This window comes from Anabas testudineus, chromosome 17, assembly GCF_900324465.2.
Source record: "Anabas testudineus chromosome 17, fAnaTes1.2, whole genome shotgun sequence".
Taxonomy (NCBI): domain Eukaryota; kingdom Metazoa; phylum Chordata; class Actinopteri; order Anabantiformes; family Anabantidae; genus Anabas; species Anabas testudineus.
This window is the reverse complement of record NC_046626.1, coordinates 9,814,592-9,839,029: the sequence shown is the minus strand read 5'-3', so window position 1 is coordinate 9,839,029 and position 24,438 is coordinate 9,814,592. Positions and strand designations below refer to the sequence as shown.

The window sequence follows — 24,438 nt, the reverse complement described above, 5'->3', positions numbered from 1 at the left end:
TTTTTCTTATTTTATTTGACAACATCATCGTATTTGAGAATTTATATTTTAATATTCGTTTTAAAATTGCTTTCTCCAGCTATTTCTTTATTTTACTGGTTAAATTGTGCTAATGTCAGGTGAGAAGTTGTAATTTTTAAATAATAGACCACAATAACGTAGTAAAATAGTAGTAGTAGCTACAGCAAAGCCTCGGGAGCATTGCAGACTTGAATCATCAGAAAAATCTTAAACTAATTCTTTTAGTTTATGCAAACTCAGGAATATTTAATGAGGCTCTCTGCAGCCATGTGCTCATGTGAGAAGTATTCATGTGGTAGTAGAGGAGGAGGAAGAGGAGGAGGAAGAGGCCCCAGGCAGCGCTGCAGTGCAGAGTTCAGCAGGGAGATATTGTTGTGAGCCTGGGAAAGTGTAGCGGGGCTGACGCCAGACTCTGTTGTGCAGAGTGGGGGGACCTGGAGGACCCCAGACCCGATTGTCATGTAAATTTCTCTCCGGCACGTTGTTGAACTTGATGTTGACTTCTTTCTCGTAGGGGGGGAGTGGGTTAAATTTTCCCTGTCACTTGGTTGTGGGAAAATTCGTGTGAGGACGGACACACACACACACACACACACACACACACACACACACACACACACACACCGTGCCCTCTTTTTTAAGCCTTCAGTGCAGTTGACAGAGTCTAAGAATTAACGTCGCTTTTGTGTGATTATTGTGAGTATACAAAAAATAGTTAAGATCCAAAATAGTTTAATAATCTCAAGTCTCATAAGAACATTTATGTTAGAGTAAATGTTTTATTTTAATGACACAACAGATAAAAGATCATTATTATCATCACTATCAACATTATCATTCATTATTTTGTCTTAATTTAAATTGAACTTATGTGACTATAAGGTGTGATGTCCTACAGGAACACTGATTATTATATCTATATATTTAGTTAGAGTAGTTACAGAAATTGTTTATTATTGTATAGTGGGTGAACAAATGCAATATTGGGATGCACGTGTATGCCAACGCCTTGATCGCGCATGCTCAGGAGCAAAACACCCTGTGCATCCAATGAAAATGAACACCGCTCTCGTGCTAGTTTTGCAAAAATATATATTTTTAGATGGTGCAAACCTTCCCGCTTTTCCTAAACCGCTACGTGGTGCAAGTTAAATTGCAGGATAACAGCAGTGGAGGCCACAGCTGATTAGATCACTAACAAATGATGTAGAGTGGAATAAGATTCATACAGTAGAACCGGACCTGTGCTGCATCCTGACAGGAGAGCTGCACCTCAATGATACAAACAGATTGCCCATGCGCAAGAATCAGATATGTAACTGCTATCTGATGCAAGCTTCGTTTGGAAAACCGGTCTGTAGCTCCCTGCTCTTTTATTGGTTTGCCTACACACACACACACACACACACACACACACACACACACACACACACACAGATTTTAAATATCCTTTCAAACTTTGGGAGATATTGGAAGTTGCTCTTTGGGTCTTGTCTCTGCCTGTTGCCTGTGTTATCACAAAATGTGACTGTTATCGTCTCCACTATCTCATCTCCTGAGCCCAGATATCGCTCATATCATAATATCACCCTGGATAAGGCCGCATGTATCCTGAATATGCCATCAGCATTTGGCTAGGCGTGGGCCTTTTTCTGCAGCAGTGAATTGTACAGCAGTAAAATAGAAACGCGGCTAGTGCAACGTTTCTCGTCCTTTCTGGAGTCTCTGCATCCAGGAAAACCATTCATTAAAATATATCACTTAATATTGTTGCAGCCATAGGACAACATGTAGCCTATCCATAATATGTTTATAATGTAGCATAGTGGGACTGTAGTCCAGCAAATGTACGTTATTTCTCTCCTGTTATCAAAAATATATTTCACCACATGTTTACTTCACAGTTTATAAAGACTTGCGCACAGCTCGACACAATGTAGTATTTAAAATACCGCTTTTAGAAGTTGTAAGGGTTGTGGTTAATAGTGTTTACTGGTTTATGATTCCTAACTAATAACAGTTCAGTGAGGGCTTTGAATATTACCCAAATGTAACTAAAACGCAGCAGATTGTAAAGTTCCTATATTTATGAACAGGATTGTAAAGCTGATTGTACAAATAGAAAAGAAAATGTGAAGGTACTGTAGCCACACTGAGTTGTTTTCCTAAATAAGAAATGACAGAAGGTTTATAAATGCCCATTAATGAATTGATCATAAAATACAGCCACCGCATTGCTCTGAGAGTAGCAGCTCTGACCCAGCTCCATTTGCACCAGCCTCACTTTGCTTTTGAATACTTTACGCGCCGCTCTCTGACTAATGAGGATAATTGGGGGAAATCAACTCCTGATTGACACACACCTGCCTTCAATTTTCAAATTGGATTTAATATTCCCAGATTCCCGCCTCTCTCTCTCTCTCTCTCTCCCTCCCTCCCTCCCTCTCTCTCTCTCTCTGAGGCGGAGTTTATCCTCTCTGCTCACTGTGAGGACTCCGCGCACTTGTCAGTCGCAGCTCGCGTGTGTGAGGGAGAGGACACCGCGTTGTTCTTGAGAAGCTCCACAGAGAAACAGGACACGTTGTAGGCTTAGTCTTTACTGGTTTCTGTCACTGGATACGGTCAGACCAGACACTGGTAGAAAAGGGGAAAAAAAAATCCAGGGCGGAATTGAAATTGCTGGAGGATTTTGACAATAGTGGAGTGGAGTTCTCCTGATGTGCAAGTAAGTGGGATGTTTGCTTTATATGACTGGTACAGGTCATATGGGAGTAACCCTGATCCTATTGAAGAGGGGTGTGTGTTATAACTAATAGGTGGTTCAATACGCGGATTCTTTCAGGTGCAGTGGTTTTAGTGTTTCCCAGAAATGTGAACTATAGTTGTGATATTAAACAGTCACACTACTGACGGCTGTGTAACTGCAACTTTGGTTGTCTGTTAGGCCTGATGCTGCAGCATAATGGCTCAAATCCACGGCAGTGGTCAACAATGACTTCTAAAAAACTGCCTTTATATAATAGTGGATTTGACATGGATACAACGAGATACACTTGTGATGCTTTACCAATGAAGTGATGGTGGTGAATCTTGTACAGCTTTTTTTTTTTTTTTTTTTTTTTTTTTTTTTGTCTTTGGCAACACTGCGTTAAATTTTGGTCATGTCAGTAGAGCAAAGTTGAATTTGTGGTGATGGACTTCTTAACTACGGAGCTAATGGGCCTATTATGTCAAGTGTGTGTGTGTGTGTGTGTGTGTGTGTGTTAAAATAGTGGGAGCCAATAGAGCCTGCGTGTTGTCGAGTCCATACAAGGTGGATATATAGATCAATATAAACGCTTTATTAGGTTGAGAAGCTTTGTTGCTGCTTTCTCTCTATTTCAGTCTCTCGCCCTCTCTATCTGTGTGTGTGTGTCTGTGTGCCTGTGTGTGAGGGGGCTCTCTGTGCAGTGTGACCGTGCACAGGCTCTCTATTTATCCATCTATCTATCCTCTCTGGTTATATCAGAGAGGCGGCCCCTTTAAGAGACGACGGGTTAGTTTGTGTCTTTGGTTATCTAGCTGTATGAGTTTTAATTTCATAAAGCTAGAGAACCGAAAGTACGAACTGACGCCCAACACTTCGGAGCAGGGGGTCCTTCAAGCTCGGCATGGAGGAGAAGGAGATGATGCCGGGGCGGGCAGCAGCGGCAGCAGGAGGAAGCAGGAGGCACTGATGCTGAGGGAGCCTGAACGCCGCTGCCTCCGCCGATGATGAGGAGTGGCGCATGGTGTTGAGTGGTGGTCCGCTGATCTTGACACCAGATCATTTTAGTGTTGGCTGTTCACCTCTTGTGGATAGGTGTCTCCGAGGGGGGAGAGGGGGGGGGCGTGTGTGTTGGTGCTTTTAGGGCTCGTGGTCTGGGCATCGTGGTGATGCTGGGGCCTACTGAAAATCATCAACCGGCTTTACGTTCAACTTTAGGACATAAAGGAGTGATGCATGTTGAAGAACATGCTAAAAGCCCGAGGTGAACGGCGCTGTGTAGCTGTCATGACTGTGTGGGTGTTATAACAGTAATATCTTCAGGGGTGAGACAGAAATAGTTAAAGGGTTCGCGCGATTGGTCGATCCAGGACTCACGTGACGGTGTTGGCAGCAGCGGCAGATCGCTTTCTAAGATCTCACATGTTGGTTATGGCGATTGTTGTAACCCCACAAGTTGGCACAGTGTTAAATTAAAACAGTAGTTACGCTGTGTGGATTTATCCTGCAGAGCATCGTCCAGTGCAAGTGCAGACTCCCTGACTCCTTCCTTCATGAGTGGTGTAGGCTAAGTGATGTCCCCTGGCTGTAATTAACTTGACAGTAGGAGTGATCTATATGATTGGATGCATGTGTATACCACTTGGTGCAAGAAAAAGCCTTAGTGCAGCATGGAGACAAACTCTAGGACTGTGCTACCGTGTACTAACACGCCTGACAACACCACAGACACAGTGTTTTTCCCATCATTTGAGTGTCACACAGGGTGGGCTTGTTTCTTTGCTTCCCAAGCAGAACCTGCAGGGTATAACACGTCAACATCACAGTGCATCAGTCACTTCGAGAGAAAGAGACTGGGCTGCACATGAACATCTTCAGCCTGTTTCCAACATGCTTTCATCACTGAAGCCGAATCCCAGTTAGACATGGCAGATATGCTCAAATTTGTATTTCGCTGGGTGGATTATTTTCATGTTTGCCTGCTAGATAAGAGCAAAATAGGACATCGGCTCAGAGTTTGATCTATTCTTAGAGCAGAATCAGCAAGCCCTGGAGATGACTGAATATCCCTGAAGTCCCAGCATGCTCTATTTAGACCATGACTGACAATATTTGATGTGCGTCGTTAAACAAGAGAGCTCGGATGGTGTGGGACTGTGTGATTCTGCGTGTGTATATTGTTGACGTTTGCATGTGAAGGCTGGTCTACAGTTTGAGCCAGTGTATAAAATTTGACCTCCATGTCGTTCATCTTGTGATGCAAAGAAAAGCAGGGATTAAAGTATTATGGGATTGAGTAATCTCTCGCTGTGTATTTGGTTCCATAGATCACAGTGATATTTTAGGGAATTTATATTCCGTTTTTATTTGTGTACCACGTTTTTGTGTTCAGCGCTGTATTTTAGTAGCTTAGCAACTGGGATGTTGCCTTGATGAAGCATGCTAAATACCCTGGTTTTATGGTATAGTTCTTCACTACAAATTGGGCTGACTTTTCCCATAACATTTTGTATCTTTTGACTCTCACAAACACTTTTAGCAAATATTACTGTACACCCAGCAGAAAATATATTTAACCTTGCCATGAAGCAAAAATAATGAGAAGTGCATGGAAGAAAACAGCACTTGTAAATACAGAGTAACCAGTTTAGGAGACTGCTGTTAGCTGCAAGGTCAACACAAATTTATTTCACTCTCTGTTTTACATTTCCCTCCACTACTTTGCAAGGCACTTATTTGTTCCTGAATTGTTTGCTGTTTATGGAAAATTAATTTATATTCTTTTGTCTTTAAAGGAAAATGCCAGCAGCTTCAACCCTAAAGTTAACATCAACTCGCACTGAAGACAAACTTCCACCAGACAGGAAGAGGAAGAATAGTCATCCTGCAGGTAAATATTTAAAATCAGAATATATGAATAATAACCAAAGATGTGGTTCGCTTCAGTATGATGTTGCCCAAGTTCCCAAGCAGTTTGCCTATTCTGCCATATATATTTTGGTCGTAACAAAAAATCTATGGAGTTAAGAGAAAGGTTCAGGTCAAACCTTGAGATGCTGGAGGCTTTCAGATAGTTTTGTTTCTACAGTGTTATAATCCAGCTCTGGTACAACATTGCTAGTGGTTGATTTTTGTCCGTATTTCATTGTTTGTGCATGTGTGGGTGTGAAAAATAGAGAGAAAGAGAGACAGACTCAGCTGGTTGAAATGTTGAGGGTTGTGTGTTTTGCATTGAGAAGGATTTTTTTTAAAGTTTGCAGCACTTATTCAAATGAGATGGGGCATTAAGAGAGCGATACTATGCCGTTTTGTTTTTCTCCCAGTGTAAATGTCAGTTTTATACCATTCATGTGTATCTCATCATATATACATACACTGTGAAGCTGCAATAGACTGTACCCTACAGGTACAGAGTGTAAACCATGTGAATTAAGTGTGTGAAGTAAGACCACCATGTTGAATTGCGTCATTCCTTCCTCCTTTGAACATTTTTTACATTGTACATCAGCCCCCATCCTCCTCACACACACACACACACACACACACACACACACACACACACACACACACACACACACACACACACACACACACCTCTTTTCCTTCTCATACATTCACCATTTTATCCCTTTAGACACTATGATCCTATTTGTCAGGTAGAGTGTGTGGTAGGTGCAGGGGAGGTGGCCGTGTAATCTTTGCTGCGGTTCTTTATCCCGTTAGGAGAGCGCAGGCGTAGGGCTCACCCAAGGTTTGAACCTGCTCATGTGGAAAGAGTGTTTGGGTGGCTCTGTCCTTTTTGCCCCAAATACCTTGACAAGTCACCCTCCCCGTGTCCGACGTCTCCTGATTATTGTGAGCAAAGTATCAGTTTGCATAAAGGTACAGGTCATGCATAACGCAGCAATGGCAGCATTAAGTTCAAATGTTTGAAATATACAGTAGAATTGCCAGGAAACTAAGGCAAGACGATCATTTCAGTGAGATGCTTTTAGTTTCATCCTAACGCTTAAATTAAAATTCTCAATTTTTTGTTTAATGAGAGAGAAAAAAGGAAGATGCCAAAGACGCAATTGAAAGAGAAACATCCCCAGTTTTAAGGTTGATAGTACGTTCCCTCCAATTCCCCCCAAAATAGTTGAGCATTTGGAATTAAACATTAAGTACATATTGTTAGCAAGGTCAAATCTTCATGGTTCCACAATCCTGAAGCTCAATAGAAAGCTCAGTTATTCAAATTTACTATGGAGTTCTTTGAGTCGCCCAGATTTTCCCAAGCTTTATATTAGCATATGCAAGGACCAGTCTGTGCTGCTGTTTTCTAAAGTGGATGTAAATTATAACTCAGTATTATACAGGCTGATAGGAGATAAATCTCTGCAGTAATGCATTGCAGGGAATGGGGGTGGGGGGGTGTTGTAGAGGAGTTGAAGTGTTGAGTGTGTGTGTGTGTGTGTGTGTGTATGGTGGGAAGTACTGTACAATGGCTTGTGGCAGATGGAATACAGACCAGCAAAGTACTTGCTAATAGTTATGCTAAACTCTCTTTTCACTCAGTTTAGTTTCTCTAGATTTTTTGACGCATTTCCAAAAAACAGAAAACCGAAAATTCGAAATTTCAAGAATGTGACTAATCAAAATAGAAATTTGGAAACAGTGGAAATATTGGAGAAATAGTTTTGCAAGTGTGCACACATCGTTTTAAAACAAATATTAACACAGGGAGATTACTAAGTCGAAATTTGCACTTGTGCGGTCCAAAAGGCTGAGGGGCTTCAGGCCTCACTAACAGAGTGGAGATCTCTTTGGAATCCTTATGCAAACTAGTTTCTGAATAATGAGATGTATTTATGAAGGGCTGAGAAGGGGGTCCTGCTTTTGAAAGCCAGTAGGCCGGAGCCTGAATGGGATAGAAGGAAAAGGGGGGCAGGGGGTTGGATAATAGGGGACGGGAGTGTGTGTATGGTGGGGGTACAGGGCCCCCCAACAGTCGAGGCCTCAGCCGAGGCAGCTGTGAAAAGGGGTCCCGTCTTTTTCCCACGCCCAGCAAGACACGAAACACTGCCGCAGCTCGCTAGGGTCAAGTCCCATCGCTAATATATACACGCATACATACACACACATAGAGGGAGAGATGTGTGTGTAAAACTTGTGCAAATTAACAAGCTGTCTGGGAAACTCTGTGCCATGGGGACACCTGCTATTCTCCCAGAATGCTTTGCACTCCCATCAGGGGCCACTGGGCTTGATGGGACAACAATTAGGTCATAACTTCAACTTGAACTTAAATTCTGATGTGGATTGAAAAGAGTTTTTTTTTGTGTGTGTGTGTGTGTATATATATATATATATATATATATATATATATATATATATATATATATATATATATATATATAGATAGATAGATAGATAGATAGATAGATAGATAGATAGATAGATAGATAGATAGATAGATAGATAGATATAATGTGTGTGTGTGAGAGAGAGAAAGAGAGTTCAAAGCTTTGTAATTGGTTAATTTTTGGAGACTACTTTTATGTTTATACTATGGTTAAGGAGAACTAGTGTAAGGAGAAATAATGTTTTACTTCTGCAGTTGTTGTTAATGTCTCCATTGTGTCTGCAGAGACAAACTTGGCCTTGTGCTTGATCTGAGACCCTAACTGTCAACTTGGCATTGTCTGCATCCACACTCACACAGACAGACACACACAGTGCTTGCTTTAAGGACACACAAAAGAAATATTTAACATGAACTGGAGGAGGGTCGGAGGAAGTTCTGGCAGCTATGGAGGATTGTTTTAGGGCTGAACTCCCAGTGTGACCTTTTTTTTTTCTTTATCTAAATACAACATGTAATGAACTGAAAGACAACAATGATGTTTAAGACACAGAATACTTTACTCGCATTATTATCTCATGTATCAGAAAAAAAGATACATTTAAAGAAAAGCCACTGGGTTTATAGTTGGTGTTTTGTTCATACTATTTTGTTTAATTGGTCATTCACATGTAAGAGCAGCGTTCCTCATGCAGGTTTCTGAAATGCCGACCATGTCAGCAGCTGCTCTTTTACCGCCTTCCCCATGAAGGTGGTGTCACACCCATCCGTTCCCTCTATCTCTCTCTAGATACTGGCACACCAATCAAATCAGTGCAGCACTCAGTTCCCTCCCCGTTACCCTCCATTGCTGCATCCGAGATACACAAAGTGGTGTCACACTAATTCATTTCCCCCTGCCCGCTTGAGCTCGCAGCTTAAATTCCACACTAAGAAAGACAGGCCTGCTATCTTTTTGAATATATTAGTAAGCATCATGTATTGTTTTTTTTTTCTCTCCCTTTCCCTCCTTTCTCCTGCCTGTCCCTCCTTCTCTATCGCTTTCTCCCCTCTTCGTTATCATGTTCCCTCCTATTCAGATGAGTTTCAAATAGAGAGGGGGACCCTTCTAATTAGCTCTGTAAAGATGCTTTGTCGTCGTCAGTGTGGCCACCAGTGTGTGCATTGAGAGGGGATGTGTGACAGCTAGTGTTAGCATTGAGAAAGTGTGTATGGGCCCTTAATGAGGTTTGTTAGCTGAGTGTGTATCCTGCTGTTTGAATACACCCCCGGCAGCCTTTGAAGGAACAGAGATGAAGAGAGGGAAGGAGGAGAGAGGAGTCTTTCAGCGAGGCAGGTTGCAGAATGCAGATGATGCATAATGCTCAGTGTGGTTTCCATTTGAACAGAAGATGAGGTGAGAATAATGCCTTACTTGCGTGTTGTCTGTGAAACTCATCATGCTCATCAAATGTTGGGGGGGATTTTCCTCACGTCAGAAATTTGTACTGACTTCAATAAACCCTCAGTGGAATAGATAAAGTAATGCTCGGAAACATCAGCCCAAAATTCATCTACTAGCTTAGCATGAAAGAAGGTGATTAGAGCTTTAAACACGTTTGGAGGCCATGTGCAGAGAGAGACTCATTAAGATCATTATTTGTCATGACACAGTAGAATAAAACACAAGAAGTTAGTTTACTAAAGAAGACAGAAACCATTATTGTGCCACTAACATTTAGGGAAAAATAATACTTGATAGAGAGTTTTATTTTACTTCTAAAGTATAAAAAATCAGCTCTTCATGGTGAAGGTCATGTTATACAATCATCATAAGTACAATCAACATGATGCTCAAAATAATGAGTGATCATGTGCAAGCATTGAAAGAGAAATAAATATTAAAATGTAGACAAAATGCAGAGAAGAAGTGGCAGAGGTTGTTGTGGTGGAAGAACGGGGAAGATTAGAGATGGCTGGAAACAGATGAGAGTCAGCGGTGGAAGGAAGATGGAGGGAGAGAAAAAAATTGGTTGGGAAATGAGGGATTGTATGGAGCCAAAGAGCCAACCTGCTGGGCCTGCCTGCTGCCTCAGAGATTGTAAACTGTCACTCAGGATGCAGACAGACAAGCAAGACAGACATCATTTGCCCATATTACCCTCTGCTACTGAAACTGTCACCCATGCAGCTGCCTCCTCCCCCCTTCTTTCTCTATCCTTCGCTTCTTTTTGGCCGTGCATATGCGTGAATATGAACTCCCTAATCTATTTCCCCTCTCTTCCTCCTCTTCCTACTTTTTCTGTCTTTGGGTCTCTTTTCCGTTGATGAAATGAGTCAGCTGGCAGTATGCTCTCCCCTCTCATTGTTCAATGGTTCGTTGCCTCTCCATAGGAGGTAGAGAGTGTTTGGGCTCTTTCCCCTGTTTTACCAGTTTACCAGTGTAATCCTCTACACTGCCACAATGGGTTCTCACTCCAGCCACAGGATTCGATTAGGCTCCCTGGCTGCCCCTATTTCCCCCTTCACCACCTATACAGCCTTGTAGCCTCAAACACAGCTGAACACATAGCTTCCTTTATACATTTTAAGCAGAACCCCCCTTTGTTTTGCCAGAGGAGATTTTACCTGTCTGGAAAAAGTAGAGTAGAATAAAAGCTAAAACACTTACATTACCAGTGGCTTGTTAACACTGTCAGCTTCACTCCCAAACTGACTCCCAAAACAGTGTTCCTTTACAACAAAGTGTATAACAAGCAATTGTGTGCAAGCAAATGCTTGTTATATGGTCTTTGGAGGAACACTAAAGATGTTTAGAAAATGCTGAAGCCATTGGAGGATGCGATTCCTCCTCTCTGCAAACGTGATGCCATTAAAGTCTGCAGATTAACTCCCATATCAGTCATTCAAGCACATGCTGTAAATCAAATTCATAACCAGGCTTTACACATGTACTTAAGTGAGACATTTGAAATGCTCCAAGTAATGGTTCATTTGGGTATTTAATTTCTCAAGCATCTTGAGAAATCACTTCTTGGTGTTTTTATCGCATGCGACAATGTGAGACACAGACAGAAAACATTGTGGTTACATGGTCTGTGCGATAAGCACTTTAGATGGTACTATTTTGTTTTACTATTTCTGTAACTGGCAACAATTATAAATACCATGTTTAAATGCATCAACAGAGCAGTGATGTCATTGTTTCATATAATGGTTGTCTAAAATTAATTTAAAAAATGAATGTGGCCTGGTTGAGTTTCTGTGCCAGTATGTAGTTGATATGTATTACAATAAAACACAACGTTCTTCATTCACTAAAAAACCCTCTCCTTTAAAAATATAACAAATATATATTATAATATATAGTATATAACAGGTATATTTGTAACAAACACAATAAACAGAGTGTGGTGTGTCATGTGTGTCACGTCCTCCCATACGCTGTATATGTGCTTTCAAGGCTCCATAAATTCAGCAAAATTAATTAACAAGCACAGAGAACTTGTTCTAGATATTAACCAATCAGACACAGGAGCTAAATGTGGCTGTTATTAGTCTTTATTAAGTGTCCTATATGAAACTACAGAAGACTGTTTTTAATTGGTTAATTCAATACTGCAAAATATGAATTATCTATAAATGTTTGTCAGAAAGGTTCCAACGTGGTCTTTAATAATAATTTAAGCCTTCTGGGATATTGTGATTAACCATCTGTATTTTTTTTTTCTTTTTTTTTTTTATTTGGTAAGTGTACCAGAAAAAGCAAAATGGCATATTTTCAACTGCTGTCCCCCAACTAAATGTTGAATTTGCCATTTAAAAAATAAGATGGCAACATGTAAACCATGCCAAGAGATCGCAGACAAGGCATAGGATCCAGATCAATCATGTGGATGTACTGAATATCTTATTAGCTGTTGGAGTAAGGATACTGACAATTACTGGACGTCGACACATGTCTATAATCATTTTGGAAATATTTAAGGTTGTAGGGTGACTGATGCCTTCTTGTTCCTTAAGTCCAAACTGTTCGTGACAGGGCTTCTCTCTCTCTCCTTTCTCCCTCCTGCTTCATACACAAACATATCTCCCATCCGTCTCTCTCCTCCTACCCCACCCCACCCCCCATCCTTCCCTCTTCTCCCATCTTGATAATGCAGCTCTTTTCTTACTCGCTGAGTGGAGGGCTGCCCTGAACCAACATTGTCCCCTACGCCAGTTCTAGTGGGGGGCCCTATTGTGTGTGAAGGAATGGCGAGTTAACACCCATGTCTGAACCCTCTCAATGGGGGCATTGTGTCTGAATCTTCCTCCAGCTCACCCAATCTCACCCCACGTCACTCCCTTGCACAGGCCAAGCTAGGGCTCCCCATTATAAGTTGAAAACATGCACAAACTCAAATTCATAAGCAAACCATCCTATAACTGACCTTGAGTGTTTTAACCCTCTACTTTCAGTGTCTTATTCCGTTTCCAGCAGCCCACACTGTGCTTAAATGTCTTAGCTGCTGGCTTTGACAGAAATGGGGGCAGTGGGCGTATGGTACAGAAGGAGGCCCCTGCAATTCGTTTTTCTTATAGAAAAGAACAAAGGGACACATAAAAGAATTTATTGTATTAGCATGAGAACAGAATTCAGAATCTGAGAAAAGGTGAAGAGAGCCTAATGCAAACAAATGATTTGTTTAGTAGTTCTGGTGCTTATTTTCATATTAAGGCCAGTGATTATACTTGTTCTGAATGAAATAAATAATATTTTCTAATACTATGGTTTAATAGAAAATTTATTTAATTGAACATAAATGATTTGTATTTCTGCAAAACTATTTAAAATATCAACCAAGTTAAATGTTACAGTGTTTTATACACAATGTTGAGCATTTTTATTTGTTTCTGTATAGCAGTAAGCGCCTTGGGGCAGGTTAGAAAAGAGCAAGTTGGCGTTTTCTTCCCACATATTTTTAATCAAAGTGTTAGTGTTTACATTTGCATTTGCATTGAGCAGAGGGATGGTGAATGCCAAAGGTGAGATTTTGAAAAACACTCTCTATTTTCCCTTTTTCAGATGGAAACAAGGGTGGGTGGTTGGAAGGCTGAATAAAGGCTGGTAGATGACTGAACTCAGAGACCCAGCACAGCTCATAATCATTGCCATGGGCTCTCGTCTTCCTCCTCTCCTCCTGTGGCCTGTACCTCCATCCAGGGGTCCAGCAGAGCCAGTGAAGCCCAGGCGAGGGGATAGTGAGTGGGCTGGGAAGGATGGAGAAGGTCCCTGGAGGCTAGATGCACCTCTGGAGCTACGAGCATGCTGGAGAAATCAATATAAAACACAGAACCTGCCCAACTCTGAGTGGGGTTTCCTGTGTTAGTCTGTGGCCTAAGGGCCCACAGACCTCCAAAGGACAGGCCCTGCGTGGCCCTCTCAGCTGCAGCCTGAGCTTCTGGACCTCAAGTCCCAATCTCCACTGGCTGTGTGTGGTTCTGCTGAAGGGGAGCTCTCCCCAAATAATACCCAGAATGCTGAAAGAACGCCGAGAGCAATATTCCTTTCTCTTGTTTTTTTTTTTTTTTTTCCTTTCATAAGATTGACATATCCCCCACCTTCTGCCTCTGGCTGTTTAAAAACCAGTTTGGGAGTTCTGCTTTTGACTCACTCTCCATCCTCAACTCGCCTGTTGTTTATTCCCCAACCAGTTTTTTCATTTGACAAAGAGACAGTACGATCTTTATTTTCTCCTCCACACTTGGTTTGCTGTTACTATGGTGAGCCGTAGATGTGCTTGCTCGAACCAGAAACACCGGCACATGCAGTATGAACATTTTTTTCTCCATGACGTCTTTTATTCGATTCCAGAATGGCTGAACAAAAAGAGATCACAGGGCAGAGAGACCTACCCATCTTATAGTGGAGATGGTAAAATGGCAAGTATCCCCTTTTAGCACTCCACATTTTCCACTCTGTGAACAACTCTGAATGTACTCTCATTACCTGATTCATTGCCTCAAATAGTGTGTGTGTGTGTGTGTGTGTGTGTGTGTGTGTGTGTGTGTGTGTGTGTGTGTGTGTGTGTGTGTGTGTGTGTGTGTGTGGATGATTTTAGGGTTCAGAGTACAGCTGTAAAAGATGTTTCTCAGAAATAGCATTAAAGAAATGTTTGGAATTGAACAGGTTCATTTAAATGTTTTGTAAATTCCACTGAATTATAATATGTTGCACATATCTTAACATTTTGAATCATTTATGAGATCCACCGTCTCTATGTATTGTCTTTACCTGTGATCTCCATGTGTGTGTATAAATGGACTGTATGTGCTTGGCCTTGAAAGTGTTTGCCAGCGAGCATCAGCACGGTGCACCTACTGCTCCCAAACTGCTACTGTTGTCACAGTAATGCAGCATCGTTTCCATCCAGATGGGCACAGCTTCAGACAAAATGGCCGCCAGTCTTTCCTTCTGCCAAAGATGGCGCGCGTATCTCTTGCCTGCCATCTGTGTATCTGTTAGCTGTTGTCGAATGCAAATCTGGGTTAATTGCATTTGCATAACCTGCATCCAAGCCATCGTGTCATTGGTATGTGCTGGTAATTGAACGTGGCACGAACGCGGGATAGTGTTGAGCAAGCAGGACTGGGGGGATATTTTTAAATGTACTCTGTCTTTGCTTGTTTTTCTCCTGGTGCAGGTATTCGCACCCTGAAACGTGTTTGATAGGTGTTCGGTTCGTCTGAGATCAAGAGTCTGGTCTGACTGTGCCATATGGTGTGCACGTTTGCATGTAATTCCCTCGCATGCAAATGTAACACTGTATAAAAGATTAAGCCAAGGCTTTTTTTAAATCAGATAGCGCCCTTTTACGCATGCACACTCACAGATTTTTTTTTTTTACACACAGATATACATAATGCACCGATGAAAGCATTAAGCAAACAGAAAAGCTCAGACATGCACACAGACTCTAATTAAGAAGGGATCCATAGGCCCAACAAACTCCAGACAGACAGACCATAATAGTCTCATTTTCATGCACATGGGTGTCTGGTTACCATGGCAGTGAACAAATTGTAGTGTGACTGATTTTGCTAGAAATCTGCTGCATATGAAATATATAAAGAGGTGGCATCACAAAGATTGCTGCCTGAAGAACACTTTGAAGTATCGTATCAACGCTATTTCCTAAAAATACACCAGTAAGAGGAAAATGAGCAGAAACTGAACGGCTCCTCATCTGTCTGAGACCTATGAATAGCACCTTGCTTTAAAAAAGAAATGAGTCAACATGTCATGATTTCATGAGTTGGTATAATAATGTTTGTAGATGTTTATCTAGTCAAAGGATTGAAGCATTGTGTGAATGAATCTCACCTTTTTTGACTTTGCGTTTTGTGGTCGCATTTGATGGAGCAGGTCCTGTTTTTGGGGCATTCATTAATGCAGTGTCAGTCGCCTGAGTGGCTGAGTAACAATGCAGCTTTCGTATTTGCATTCACTCATCAAGGCAGCTGCTGTGCTGTACAGTAAGGTCTACTGTGGTTAGCAAAATGGCGGTCACGCGAATCATAGGGTCTGTCTGCTGGTCATGGGAGCAGAGGAGACGAGAGAGAGAGAGAGGGAGGGGGAGGAAGAGTAAGGGGGGGTTGGATGAATTTTGGGGTGTCTGGTTCGAGAGTGAGAAGGTTGCAGGGTCTAGACTGTGGGGTGCGGGGTCGTTCAGGAGGGGAAGATGGAACTGGGGGGTAGTGGAGAGGTTATTATTTAGGAAGGGGGCGTCTGGTTTTAGGAGGAACCATTAATGAGGGCCTGGTGGGGAGGGGGCGTAGTTTGTCTGCATTTGTGAACATGTGTCTTGGCCATTTGCATAGAGCAATGAGAGCGTCCATATGCTGTGCGGCGGGGAAGATTCAGTCGCATCTTTTACATGCCCTTCAGGGTCTCCCTCACGTGATCCGAACGAAACCCCGCCGAGTGTTGCACCCTTCCAAATCTAACAGTCATATTATCTGTCAGAGAGCAGGACGCGCTCTACCCCATTTCTCACAATAACACTTAAACGCTCCTACTATGCTGAAACCTCATGTTAGCCGCATCACTGTTTGTGTCTGTCACAGCAGCCAATGAGGAGGTGGAAAGCTTTTTGCAGCCAATAGCAAATGGCAAAGAATCAGGAAGAGAAAGGAAAGGTGAGGGCAGTCATGAGTTTACCCTTGATGTGCTGGGGAAAAGAGAATCAACAACAGAGCTTCAACGGGAAGAAATCGAAGAAAGGGGAGCAAAGTGGGAAAGGGAGGAAAGACATGAGAGCATCACTTGATGACAACAAAGACGTGGTTTTCCGGATACCACAACTGGAAAACAGAAAATATAAAGTACAGCAGGTTATTAGAAACAGTAATGATGAATGCAATCATAGAAGAGTGAAGCACTAACTCCACTGCAAAGATGTCAAGTCATGAAGACATGGTGACAGTCAGACAGCCAGACACAGACACAATGTAGTGAAGTAATGTAACGTCCTGTATGAAAGCTGATGTGCTGAAAGTGTGACCGTCGCTTGGGGCGTGAGAATATAAGGAGGGTATATGCAGAACAGTTGGGTGCTGGCGAGACAGCCTTGATAGTATGAATACTGTCGTAGCAGGTGAACGAGGACCCTAGAGTTCACGGGTCAAGGCCAATGAAGGGGTCGTCTGTCCCACAAGTGCATATGTGTGTGTGTAGGGCCACTGTGGTTGTCGTCTGGGTCTTGTAGGATGCTAATGAAGTTGCCATGCTGTTTGATAAGCACCGCCGTCTATTGTTAGCTCAGTCTGGTTGTTCAGGGAAGACTAGACTGGGTGTAGACTTGAACAAGAGCTCCTTCATCATCTTGCAGTTGCAGCAGGGTAGCAGACAGGCAAATAGACAGGCAGCCTAAAGTCAGACCACCCCTGCTGAAAGTGGGATTGTGTTGCCTAGAAGCTTTTTCTCCCCACATCTCTGCTTTCTGTGACACTTCCTCTCTGAGTGACAAGTTGGTCTCAGGCTCTCCAGTGTGGTGCCTGTCTTTGTTTCTTTCCAGATTGATGGCAGCTTTGTACTAGGACCCCACATTTCCGTGATGTAGAAAATGCAGCGGTTTAGATCAAATACCTAAATACTAGATTTTCATATTTAGTTACAATAGTGTTAACGACAACCTTTTTATCTGATTATCCAAATATTTGATGTAAAGACCTAAACCTACAATGAACTCTTTTGGTTAACTTTATTGATATGGGATGTTTTTTAACCTGAAAGTTTGTTATCTGCCTAAAATGTAATACAATATGTTAAAAGTTTTATAACTTTTAAATGGAACCACAAGGCTGACCAAAGAAAAACTAATTCTGATTTATATTGTGAACAAATGAAATCTTCCAAAACACAAGTAATCTTAGACTATGTATAAATCTGTTTTCCAATTTAGCTTTCAAGTTTGAAATTGCATAACTTTTTTATCTTTAATAAAATTAGCAAAATACTATTGAGTTATTTATTACATTTACTCCCACCATATTACAGTGTGTCAAGTGCCGATTGAGCAGTTTCTGGGTGTCGTAACTTTCCTTTGAACTGGTCCTACAAACAATTATTGTCTGCAGCTATAAAACCTGACATAGCTTATTCAACTGAGCTCTATTATTCTCCAAAGATTACTAAAAACCACCTAAACGAGCCATACTGTTGCCTCCAGTGACATGTTTCTTCATTCTGATGAACGCGGGGACCACTGTAGATGTATTAATAATCAGAATCATAAAATAAATAAGTCCTTAATAAATGTTTATCATATTTTCTTCTTTAATACTGTTTGAAGAATGTTTTCTAAAACAGCTGCTAAAGAACATTTAAAAACTTTATATTTGTGTATCAAGATCTTCAACACAGGACTGAACAAATAATGAGTTTTTGTTTTTGTCTTTTCATTATTAAATACATGAAAAATACATAGTAATGCTTTCCTTATCATTCATGCAAACAGTACAATACAATATTTCTATCCAGTGTGAGACACCTGTATGCTGTTTCTTTAGAGGGATACATTGTGCAAAAGATTTATTTCACATCATATTGCAAAGAGCTGAACATGTAAAGGTGCATTACTCATGGTGTCCCTTTAAGAAAGAAAGCATTACCTCATCAGGAGCAGTGTAAAGGAAGGAAGTGAGTGAATGGGTGAACGAGCGCAGTGCTAACTCTCCCCACTCCTTTATGCTGGTGGGTGCAGGCTTCATTAGCTCTACAGAAAGGGACACCTCCTTCCCAGTCCCTTCAATAGACCCATGGACCTGTCTCACTGGCACAGGCTCTGGCTCAGTGGGGAGAGTGTGTGTCAAAGTGTGTTTGTGCGATACACATTTGTATGTGCGTTCCCGAACCATTCACACACCACCAGGCCTCATAGTTTCTCACTCATGCCTAAAGGAAGCCTAGCATTGACACTTTATTGAGACTCACATCTCTCTCCAACTCTTTGTCCCTCGTTCTCACATTTTCTCTCACATGCTTTTCATTATTCTGCATTTCACAATTTTTTTTCTCATTGTGTTTTCTCTTTCAGTCGCTTTATTTTTTTAAGTCTCAGATCTCTCGCAGAACTGGACATTCAGGAAAGGACATAATGCCACACAAGACTTGGACTGTTGTTCTCTGCAGCAGATGCATTTTCTTGAGGTTTCTTTATTTAGGTTACTTAATATTAACCCTTTGACTACTCTTAAAAACATTACTGATTTTGTAAAAAGCCTTGTCATTTAACAAGGTCACATCATGCCTACTTTAACAGTAACTTGCATGCTAAATTGTGTTTAACCATTATTAAAACTACCATCGTTGTATAAAGAACAACTGAACGCAACGTTAACTCTAGCTTACAGCGAGTGGTGAATGACGAAGGCTGTAAATGTAGATGCGAGAGTCACTCATAGAAATTTTTAAAATAATGTTTTGTGAGGGTAAAACTTCCTCGTGAAAATTTATCTGAACTCCAAAAGTGATTTCTGAGCAACTGTTCTACTGTCAACAAAAAAAAAACATACACACACAATTTTAGCAGAAATATTTATCTGTCATTTAACAATGATGGACAGGTAGAGCAATTCAGTTAAAAATATTTTTGCTTTCATTAAAACCCTTTCTGACAGCTTAGTGCGTAGAACCACTCCGTGAATACATTTGACGTGATTTGAATAAAAATCTGGAGACACAGAGATGCAGCTGAGCTTCCCCTCTGCCATGGCACTCTCCGTTTCCCATCAGGCAGTATGTACAAGCAGCTATTCAGGGTCCTCGCCTGGTGAGGGGGGGAGGAGACACATATGTGAGCAAAAGGTGCTGGAAGGTGGCAGGCTCGTAGAAATGATTAGAATGGGCGACCGCCACTACTTCCTGTGCGCACTGTTGTAATATTATGTATCATAAAGAATCATCAACTCAAGACCAAGCAGAATGTGTGGATACGATTCCATGCTGGTGCTTAGCTATTTTTTAATTATTGATTTCCAGTCGAGTCTGGGTCACATCTCCTGGGCTTCAAAACTCGAGTGAAAGTAGAGTGGGGAAAACTTTGTTATACCCGGGGAGAAATGCAAGCTTTGACTCAGAAATAGAAGCCTTGATAGTGAAAGAGAGAGAGAGAGTGAGAGAGAGAGGGGGAGGCTGACAGAGAAGGAGGAATGAGAGTACAATGCTGTGGCCTGGTTTGTGGTTCCAGAGGGATAGAGACACTTTCGCATTTCTCCTGCAAAACGAGATAGGATGAGCTCTTTTAACATGCGCACACACACACACACACACACACACAAATATATATATGCACACATGCACACCTTGTTCCCTCCTTCTAAGAGAGCCCGGACTAGATTCGTGCAGCTTTGTTGTTGAGGCAGCAAGAAACTTATTGCCCCAGATTTAAAGCGAACCTCCTTCACACATGCAGCAGTTAACTGTTCATTCTCCTCAACTAAATTCAACCTAAAATTAATTTAATCATAGTTTATCTTTCTCATTTTACTGTTACATCACTTGTTAGTTATGAGCAACATTTCAAATATCTTACAAAGTTTGTGAGCATGAGTGTGCACATGTGTATGTAACAGACAGTCTGACCTCTGACCTTGTCCTGCTGTCATGCTTTCATTCCCATAGGCTGGGGGCTGTGGTTGTATCTGTACACACACACATACACACACACACACACACACACACTATTGGCTCTATTGGTATACTGTCGCTCGGCCACCCATTCAGGGCTCAGTCACGGCCACTTAGAGCGCAGCAGACTCAGGGATTCAGACGAGCTGTGATCCAATGACATGTATTTCTAATGAGGGGGCTGCGGGGACGTCTTTGTTGGACGGACACAATGTCAGCCTAAGGGTGTGTGTGTGTGTATTGGGGACGGGATTTAAATACAGAAAGAAGGGAAGTGGAGGGAAAGAGCCCCCCCCCCCACACCCTCACCCTCACCCCCAAACATACACACTGTCTTCATGGACACAAATTCAGGTCCTCTCTGTATTTATGTCTCTCTTACGTTTTGCAGTTCTTTCACATACAGACACATGTTCTCTGTCCTGCCTCCTTGATCTGTGGAAGAAAATGTACATTACAATGAGAACATCACTTGAAGACTGAACTTGTGCAGTGAAAGAGAGGAATGATGTGCTAGACAGTGTGTTGGAGAAGTTAGAAATCAGAGCCGGTTATGTGATAAGTGAAGTCTCAGGTATCTGTGATACCTATGTTATATTATATACCTCAGAGTGCTAATCTTCCAGGTGGCAGCCTATTAAAAAGTTTGTTTGACATTTTCTTATGTGCAGCCTTTCAATCAGTCATGTAACGTATTATGTTTTTAAAACAAGATTTTAAGGAGGACAGGTTTTTGGAGAATGAAGCATTTTGTACTAGAGAAGAGTTAGTTGTGTGTTCCCAGACTTAGAAATTGCTAAATCGAAGACAGGATTTATTTATGTGGAAGAGGCAAAGGTGTCTGCTTTTTGCAAAGATATTAAAAATCCTGCAGTTATTTTGGGATTTTATGATAGTGTACAGAGGAGGGAAAACAGAAGGTAGAGAGGGAATGAAATGCTAAAATAAGACATGGTTGGAAATGGTCCGACCACTCCTGACCTCCTGTATCTGTGTATTTCTTCAACTCATATTCTTATTTTGTCTCCCCAGCTTAACAGTGTTATATCATTTTGACAGTGACAGTAATAATGGTGAAGCACCAACATACACCCCCCTCACTCCCGCTTTTATTGAAACAAGTTTAAACTTACTGAGCTAATAAATGTACAGTCTTTGTTCGTTACTTTCAGTGGGTGGTGCGGAGACAGGACTGAGGGTTTCCCTCTGCAAACATTAGCTTGTTTGTGGGACAGCATGGGCAAGAGAAGGGACCTGGACCCTACAGGCTCGGGAAGGCTTCTCATAACTGACCTATGTCTGAAACACTGTCAGTCCAGGGTCTGTAGTCCAGCTCTGATCTTCAAAACCCACACACAGCTTAACTCATCATTTTTTACTGTTTGAACATTATTAGAAATAGGACACAGACATTTCAACATCAAGTGAACGTAGGTTTTATAAAATGTAAAAGTGCCTCAGTCCTCTTGTCACTGGTTTTCATTAGTCATGATGATTAAAGTCTGGTCAAATTAGGATTAAATCCTTTATCTCTGCTGGTCAGATCCTTATCTTGTTCCGTCATGATGGTGCAAAACCAGACAGGAAAAGTGTCTGGTGTGTTTCTGTGTGTGTGTGTGTGTGTGTGTGTGTCTTTTCCCATGGGCATAATTTTGGGGTTCACTGCCAACTGTGTGTCCTCTTGATGCTCCAGACTTTAGAGGTCAGAGGTGGATGAGTGTAGACTGAAAGACAGACACATATACTGGTAGTCATGAGGAGGAAGTCCCTTCTGCTGTGTCAGTGTTGGGATGTGACACACACACGGTTATTCAGTATGAAAGCTCAGATGCAGCTCAGGGTGATGTTACTGTTCTTTCTGTAAAAACATGACAAACTTTATTCTGTTTCCTACACGTGTCACTAATTTCCTCTATCTTCTTGTCTCCCTGCAGATTGGCATTGACAGGACAACATTCGGTTCAAAGAAAATGATTTTTGACTGCTGGATTGGACCAATTGAACAAATGTTCTCAATTTTCTGGCATTTACACAAAGTGGTGAAGCATTAAATCTGAACCACATTCCACTGAAAACACCGACACAGAATCTTTTTTTTTTTTCCTGTAGCTGAGCCTCAAGATGTACTTCCTGTTAAATAGCACATTTGTTTAATGTGTTGAGAATTAATATATTAAAACAAAATGGATACACAATAAAGGTTTTATTTTTCTGAATATGTTCATTGATGATGACGCTAAATAATATATTATAAAATGTTTTTTGTTTGTTTCGGACAAATGGGGCAAATAATTTTTGCAGAGACACTGAAAGTGATTGTGTTTTTAATAAAACTCCATACTCTGTCAAGATAGTTGAATATAATTACTTTTTATTGTGTGTATTATTTGAAACATTTTTAATTGGTGTAAAATGTTATGTATGTATAAATATACTATGTAAATGCTCAATAAAAACAACACTGACTTTGACATTACTCTCTAGTGAATTTATTTTTCTCAAACGGCCTTCACTTTGACATAATACTGTCATATTTATTATAAAATGGAACACTTTACTGCTGTGTCTCGTTCTTAGACACATACACACACCACACATTTATTTGATGGATTTAAAGGTGGAAATTACAGAAACAACACATTTGTGTTTATTTAAAAACTAATATTTGCTCACACACAAGGAAATAAGCAAGATGTAGTTAGGAATTTTGTGGCAGGATAAATTATTATTAGTTTATTTTTACTGTTTTTTGTTTGTTTGTTTTTTGAGTTTTTGAATAAATAAATTACTTTTAATGTGTCATTTAGTTGTATCTTTTTCATTTTAGTGCAGAGAAATAAATGATAATAAATGTTACAAGCAAATATAAGGAGTATAAAAAAACAGAAAAATAATTTTCTATTAGTCCACAGGCCACAGTCTGCACTCAGAGAAGGCGGATTAATATGCTTTTCATTCACTGTAACCCAACCTGTAGTAAGAGCTTCTGCTTGATGTGTTTTTAGGCATGAGTTTTAATAAAAAAAAATAAAAATAAACTAAAACAAATGCTGGATTTTATTTTTTAAGCTTAACTAAAGAAACACATTTAGGCCTTCAGAAACTGTCCTCAGGCCGAGAGTAGCTAATGTGGTAACTGTACACTTTGTATTTTCAGTAAAAGAAAATAAAAATATTGAGGTATTACTACAAAAAAAAAAAAAAGAAAGAATTAGAAGCAACAGACTGGTTTCAAAGACTTTCAACTTTCAAAATTAAATTATCTGTAACAGTGTAAAAAGCCCTTTGACTTCTTCACAAACAACAGAAAATGTTTGCAGCAGCATCAAATATAAACAGGCTACTGTTAATAATGACCCAGAGCAGCACATTTTTCATCAACACTATTAATATTAACAGAACTTATTTCAAGATGCATTTCACTGGGTTTTGCACTCAAATTAAAATCGTGTTGAGTTACGAAGAATACATTTAGTGGAAAAAAGGACACAGTGCCGTTTTGTTGCTTTTACTTCAGAAACAGGGAGAGCAGCCATCATCTGAATAAATGCAAATTGGCTCTGCCTCCACATGGCATCATGCCAAGTATCTATAGCAACCACGTCCTCTGACAGCCTCCATCCATCCCTCCCTCCTTCACTCTCTAATTAGTCCTCTGTCTTCCCTATAGCTCCTCTCTTCCTGTGCTTTTTTTGTCCCACGTTCCCAGAAATCTTGTTACACAAAAGTCCGGTCCGAGCACCGCGACAGCTTCAAGCAGAAAAAGCGAATAATTCGTCGGATTTAAACAGACGCAGCATGAACACAGACCGCCGGGAAAATCGCGTGTAAAATCAAATAAGGATTCATTTTCCTTCTGCAAAATCTGGATACATCACAGTCGAGCATAACACAACCTCTGCATTTTTAAAAATATCATTCATGTGAATGAATCTCGCCTGTTTTTAGCGGGATCGCTCGTTGCTGTGTTGCGTTCACGGTCAAGTTCAAAGCGCCAGCATGGCCTCAGGCAGCTCGCAGCAGCGTCTGACCCAGCTCACCTTCCACCCGCTGCTCCCAGAGTCGTGCTGCACCGTCACCTAGCGTCCTCCAGGGGAACTACAGCCGCAGGAGCGCGCTCATTCAAGGGGATGGAGCGTCCTCAAGAGGTCACTGGGTGTCATTACACACAACGTG

At 41.1% G+C, this 24,438-nt stretch overlaps 1 long non-coding RNA gene across 1 annotated transcript; it reads left to right on the top strand.

Annotated features, from left to right (window-relative positions):
- Window positions 1-2,567: 2,567 nt before the first annotated feature.
- On the top strand, window positions 2,568-14,009 carry LOC113172257. Its single transcript, XR_003299741.1, has 3 exons — window positions 2,568-2,746; window positions 5,563-5,657; window positions 13,159-14,009. It is a non-coding gene; the product is annotated as an uncharacterized LOC113172257 (long non-coding RNA).
- The last annotated feature ends 10,429 nt before the right edge of the window (window positions 14,010-24,438 follow it).